Source organism: Temnothorax curvispinosus, unplaced genomic scaffold, assembly GCF_003070985.1.
Source record: "Temnothorax curvispinosus isolate PA1 unplaced genomic scaffold, ASM307098v1 QBEX01014570.1, whole genome shotgun sequence".
NCBI lineage: Eukaryota > Metazoa > Arthropoda > Insecta > Hymenoptera > Formicidae > Temnothorax > Temnothorax curvispinosus.
Window position 1 is genome coordinate 1 of NW_020224350.1, and position 7,009 is coordinate 7,009.

Genomic DNA, 7,009 nt, shown 5'->3' on the forward strand with positions numbered 1-7,009 from the left:
TGTTTATATGTTATTTATTGATTTTTTAATTTGCAGCTTGTCTAACCTAACTCGAAATCAGTATAAGATAAATCAAAGGATTGCAATGTTGAAGCGTTCTTATGACTTGGTTGCTGCACTTTTACAAATTCAATAACTTCTTTATTGTCTGTGCGTAAAAATCAACGTGGCACTTTAAGTTATAAAGTTATATACGTCTGCCTTCTTGGAAAAGTTTTTTTGTCTGCATATAACGACTAATTATGGAAGAAGACGGTTTAATGATCTCTGCCTCTGTTGGCAACATGGACATTGTAATTTTATTGAAAAGGAAAAGGATGTTTCTGAGAAATATACATTTGCTACATATGTCAAAATCCATATCGACTACGGCCGTCTAAGAAATATTATTACGATCAGGACTGGATTATGGAAGGAAAATTGTCAAGGTAATTTATTTATTAATATATTTACATTTATATTTAGATTGTGCGTGTGGTTATAATTATTTATATATAGTAATCTGTTTATATGTTATTTATTGATTTTTTAATTTGCAGCTTGTCTAACCAAACTCGAAATCAGTATTAGATAAATCAAAGGATTGCAATGTTGAAACGTTCTTATGACTTGGTTGCTGCACTTTTACAAATTCAACAACTTCTTCATAGTCTGTGCGTAAAAATCAACGTGGCACATTAAGTTATAAAGTTATATACGTTTGCCTTCTTGGAAAAGTTTTTTTGTCTGCATTATAACGACTAATTATGGAAGAGGACGGTTTAATGATCTCTGTCTCTGCTGGCAACATGGACATTGTGATTTTATTGAAAAAGGAAAAGGATGTTCCTGAATGTGGAACGCTTCCACATTGACATATGTAACTGCAAACGTATGTAGTATTTCTTGTGACATGCTATACGTTATCAAAGATAAAGCATTAAAAATTGATGACTACGATTGCTTCATGCAACATTTCTTATGGTTTACGGAGAACATCATGTTGTTCTCTATAGTTACAACCATAATCTCTTGTGTGTTTTATCTCTAAATGGTATGTATTCTAAAGATTGTCTGAAAATATGGTATGTGGTATTCCAGAATCATTAGATTTGTATAAAAATAATATCTGTCTAAATTTGAATTTTTTTACAGGAAACTTTATGTTTTGGTTATCCAGTAGAACATGTAGTTTTTTCTCCCGATGCAAATACAGCTTACATAAAAGTAAGAGATCAAATATTTAAATACACAAGAAACGGAAAACTTGAACAGACAAATATAACGTTAAACGAACAGTGTGATCAAATAGAAGTTATACGAATTGATATCAAGAGATATTATCCTTGCTCTGTCTTCTGGAAAATAGTTTCTTGGTCGACGGAAAAGAAATTGCTAAGAATATTACAAGTTTTTACGTACATTCTGATTTTTTGTTTCTTACGACACTGCAATGTACATTGATTTGTGTCTTATTGAACGAAGTTAATATAAAGCAGCTAAATGAACGTGATTTAACTAACCAGCTCTCAGGGATTTAAATATGAACGAGATTTTATTTGCGGGTAAATACATACTTTTTATAATTTTTTTTTTGTATATAGCATATTTTTCTGACTTTAAATATATCGTTACAGATACATCAGGTACCTACATCAGACGACTCGAAAAAGGTTCTCGTATAATAACGGCGATACCGTACGACTCAAAAATAATTTTATAGCTGCCTAGAGGAAATTTAGAATGTATACAGCCAAGGGCATTATCGGTGCATATAGTAAAATGTTACCTGAATAACTGTGATTATTTGACGGCACTTGCTATAATGACTAAACAACGTATAAACTTGAATTTATCATACGACCACGATCCACAATTATTTCTGGATAATGTGAAAAAGTTCCTAGAAGATCTTGTACAGCATAAGAAGTTAAATTGGTTGAATCTGTTTTTGTCAGAATTACAAAATGTCGATGTCACCCGTACAATGTACGCGTTTTGTTATGTGGATCGCCCTGTCAAATCTGACACTAGAAGTAACAAAATACAATTAATAAGGTAGACGAGATCTGTAAATTATTAAGAGATGCCATGGAGAAATATCAAGTTGCGGATAACTTAATACAACCAATATTGATAAGCTTGGTGAAAAATTAACAAAGACAAGGATTGGGAAAATACACTCAGTAAAATAAAACGAGTGAAAATGTTGGAGGATTCACAGAGATCCGAGTTACATGATCCTACCGTATCCACTTATGAAGCGTTAAAGTGTTCACTGCATTTCGTCACTATCGATACGTTATATGATGTTTCATTAGGCATGTATGATTTAGAACTCGCAATGTTTATAGCGTTTGAATCATCGAAAGAAGATCCCAAAGAATATATTCCATTCTTGAATAATTTGAAAAAATTGGACCCAAATTACATGAAGTATTCTATTAATATGCATCTTAAACGTTACGAATTAGCGTTAAAATATTTGTCTAAAGATTCAACTAACAATAAGTTTGAGGAATGATTAAATTTGATATGTAGTCATAAATTATACCAGGCGGCAATAAAATTGTTTGAGAAGAATACTATAGAGTATAAAAAGGTGGCTGAAGTTTATGGAGAATTTTTGTCAAGTGAAGGAAAATATGTGGAAGCTGGTTTTATAGAAGTGGCGATCTTGACAAAAAGTTGTAGAAACATTTAGAATGTTAAATGATAATTGGGAGGATATAATCGCAATATCAAAAGAGATGAAACTACGGTAAAGATATACAATTTTTTTTCGTATATGCATGAAAGAATATTATCCTATCATCGTTAGAATTAATTACATATGCTTCTATACACATAAGAATTAATTTTTTCAGCCCAGCAAATTCATACAAACTTCATAAGACACTGGTTGAACGTTTGAAAGCAGAGCGGAAATATAAACATGCAGCTATAGTATTAAAAGAATATCTAAATGATGCTGAAGAAGCAGTTGCGCTATTATATGAGGGGAGATTTTGGAAATATGCAATACGATCGTGTTTATTTTTCTAAGGTATATATATATATATATATATATACCTTTTTTTAAAAGAAATTAATCTTTCTTAACTATATAGATAAAAAAGATAGTAGAAATAGAGTTTATGCTTTCTTTAAAGCAGAAAATAATTGGTACATTGAAAAGTTTACATAAATACAAAGTATAATAATAGCATATAATTGAAGTAGAGCCCTTTGCACAATAGGCGATAGTGACAACGATAAAATTGCCGACAAAGCTATACCTTTGTTGGCAACTTTGTCGCTGTCACTATCATCATCGCTATCGCCTATTGTGCAAGGCGTCAGACTATTATAGGACAGGTTGCCGTTATATTGTATTATTACTGTAATTTCATGTACTTTTACGTCATTACGCATGATCATGTACGTCTATATCATGTCAGTATGATAGACACTCTAACCACGCAACTATTAATTTTAGTACTTAATAATTTTTTATCTAATTGAGAACGACAATTTTAACTTATAGATTTATTCATGTTTTACGCACCAAAATACACAAAATTAAAATTTTAGCCAAATCGGTGAGGAAGTTTCTTTCCTTAAAAAAAGTATAAAATAAAAAAAAATTTTTTAATAAAACCGACTTCAAAAAGCTCTAAAAAATAAAAAATATAGAACTTTTATATATTTTTTTAAATTTTTTCTTATTTTTTACAGTTTTTTTGAAGTCAGTTCTATCTTTCTTTCAGTTTTTGAGCAATTTTTTAAATTTTAATTGTTTTTTGCATTTTTTAAAATATATTTATATATCAATTGCTATGTGACATAACAGTCACGTGTAAAATTTAATTTTATGGTAAAAAATTAAATATAATTTATTTTTAACCGACTTCAATATGGATGGGTTCATAACAACTTAATTTTGACAAATATTTAAAATATTTAGATATTAAAGACGAAGGAACACGAATGTAAAGAGATCACGCCAGCAGAAACTCCATCGTTCTTCAATACAGCGGACAAAATGCTAAATCTAATGCATGTGACGTTAAAAGAAGCAAAATACATTATGACTATAGGATGGATGGATCTCAATGTTATATCGCTCGCGCTTCAAATTATTTGTTTAGCAGGTACATTTTATTATATTTCTCATTTTACTTACAAAATATAATAATGCAATTATAATTAAATTTTGTGAATTGAATGAATATAGGTAACATTTTATCAAGGATGCTATTAGGCGGAAGAGCGGAGAGAAACAAATATCTGTTGTTACATGCTTTTAAATTTGAAAGATTACATAACGCTGGATAAGAAAATTGAAAAGAAGGGGCGAGGCGATGGTGAGATCTCAATATATTTTTATATATTGTTTTTATATTACGAAATTATTATGTGTACTGGGTGTGCTAATGTTAGATATATGTTAGATGGCCCGCGTAGGAAAGCTGCGGGGTATGCTGAAGGTCTCGTGTTTGATCCGAAGAAAGGTTTCTACGACAAAGGTTTCTACTGTTAAGGTTCATTGGTCATATGAAGTTTGCACACGTCAAGCTTGACATCCTAAAGACATCCTACACAATGCATTCTGAAAACGATACCGTGCAGGTTCGTTGGCGTATACGTGGTGTCATCACAGACTGGAAGGTATTTTCTGTGTTTTGGAAGTAAAATTTGTAAAATACAACATGTCATAAAATAAGCGCTAACCAGAAAATGTAAGTGTAATCAGTGTTCTAAACATTCCTTTTAAAAGTAATATAAAATTGTTCTTATAAACATTAATTATATAATTAATTCAAGTTGTCTATTATTTGAAAAGAACTTGATTTTTAGTTTTGTTTTGTATTCTACCTTCAGAAAAAGATAAAATAATTTAGATTTCCTAAAATTAATTTTGTTTATGCTATCGGAGAGGAAACACTTATTATAAAATTGATTATAATATCGAGACAATTATATATAACGATTTCAGATGGTACGACGGCTTTTTTATTTTTTACGTTAATGCTGAATGGAAAAGTCTATAAGCATATTGCGGACAAGATGATGCCTAATCAGGATACAGCCACGAAAAAGAAAGATATGCGCATGGCAGGGAAATTAACGCTATTCACAGGCCTTGTAAACATATTTAGTAACAACGAAGATTCTTTGAATTGAGCTCTGTCTTAAAATCGCATCAATTGAAGTGAATCCATTGCTGAGTGCTGAAATTATACGATTTTATCCGTCACAACGAATAGACCAAGAGGAATGATTTTTCCAGTCGATGGTTTCGAATGTTGCTGACATATCTATTTCGTTGCAAATGCATCATTATGAAATGATGATCGGTAGTAAATGAAAGATATGTGAATTAAAAAGATGTGTACATTAACTAAACAGTATCTTTGTTTGATTACAAACTATCTTCATCTAATTTTTTAGTGAAAATGTCCGAATAATTTGCGTTAGTATATCTGTGTAAAAAAATATGGCGATTATATTACAGTATATCTGACGATTTTAACATAATTATAGAGGTAGGGTGTCTAAATTGTTATCGTTCCATCCAAATGTAGCTTTTATACTATTTGGATAGTATCGATATTTTATGCTGCTTAGAAACAAGTAAAAAGTATTTTAAGACACTTGTATCGTTTCCAGAATATAAAAACTTGTGTTTAGATTACAGATATACGTTTTGGGTATTTCGTTGCAAATGTATCATTGTGAAATGATGATCGGTAGTAAATGAGAGATATGTGAATTAAAAATATGTACATTACCTAACCCTTTATCTGATTTTTTAATTTTAGTAGTGACAATGTCCTAATAATTTTGCGTTAGTATTCCTGTGTAAATAAATATGACGATTATACGATTATATTACAATAAATCTGAAAAATGTTAGAAAATGAAACAATTGTTTAAAGGTATCCTATATATCATAGTATCTATTTGCTTTGCCTGTATGGAATGTTGATAACACGTAAGATAATATAATCATTAAAGTAATATTTCTTAAATGTATATTTCATACTTAATTTTATTTCATAAATACTATCACATTTATTCCTATGAATCGTTTTCATTACGCTATTATGATTTTAACATAATTATAGAGGTATAATAGGATGTGTAAATTATTACCGTTCCATCCAAATGTAGCTTTTATAGTATTATTTATTGTATCGATACCTTAAGTTGTTTATAAAAAAGTAAAATGTATTTTAAGACGAAAGAAAGTAATAGAGATAGAAAACGAAGAAAGAAGGACAAGAAAAGGAACAATAGAAAAAAATATTATATATTACAAAAATATTTATTATATATTGCAAATATATTTAAATTTATATATTAGTTAACTTCTTTATATACACTACCGCTCAATAATTTCAATATGCAAAAGATTCGTTGATTTCTCTGTAAAGGATGAACATCATGATACGTGTTTTGCACAGAAATGAATGCACTAGCTGTTATAAACATTTCACTTGCATGCATCGCATTTTTATATAAATAATATATAAAAATGCAATGCATGCAAGCGTATAACAGCAAATCTATTCATTTCTGTACAAAATATATGTATCATGTTCATCCTTTACAGAGAAATTAACAAATATAGGGGTATATTGAAATTAATGAGCGGTAGTGTATATAAAGAAGTTAACTAATATATAAATTTAAATATATTAATTAAGAGATGAAGAGATGGGAGGAAGGAAGGGCAGGGAGAAATGAAAGAGGAAGAAAAGTGGGAGATAAGATGGAAGAAGAGATAAAGCAATGGAAGCGAAAGTAAGAGAGCTAGAAAGGTGGAGAGAGTTAGAAGAGAGAGACAGAAGGAGGAACAATGTAGTAGTGAAAAGGGTGGAGTTGGTGAAAGGAAGGCTAAAGAAAGCGGTAAAGAAGCTATGGCTAGAGATAAGGCTAGAGAAAGGAATAGAAGAGGTAAAAGAGGTAGGAAGAAAAACGGGGAAAGAAAAGAAGATTGTTTTAGTTAGGTTAAAAGATAGAGTAAGAAAAAGAGAGGTAACGC

The 7,009-nt window shown here is 30.0% G+C and overlaps 1 long non-coding RNA gene across 2 annotated transcripts; it reads left to right on the plus strand.

The window, feature by feature from the left end:
- The first annotated feature begins 19 nt into the window (after window positions 1-19).
- Window positions 20-5,454, plus strand: LOC112464777. 2 transcript variants are annotated; one of them, XR_003041951.1, is made up of 9 exons: window positions 20-428; window positions 540-1,033; window positions 1,135-1,544; window positions 1,617-1,778; window positions 2,537-2,740; window positions 3,926-4,112; window positions 4,196-4,325; window positions 4,413-4,700; window positions 4,958-5,454. It is a non-coding gene; the product is annotated as an uncharacterized LOC112464777 (long non-coding RNA). The 2 variants fall into 2 exon arrangements; XR_003041950.1 differs by lacking the exons at window positions 3,926-4,112; window positions 4,196-4,325; window positions 4,413-4,700; window positions 4,958-5,454 and adding an exon at window positions 2,847-2,939.
- Window positions 5,455-7,009: the final 1,555 nt, after the last annotated feature.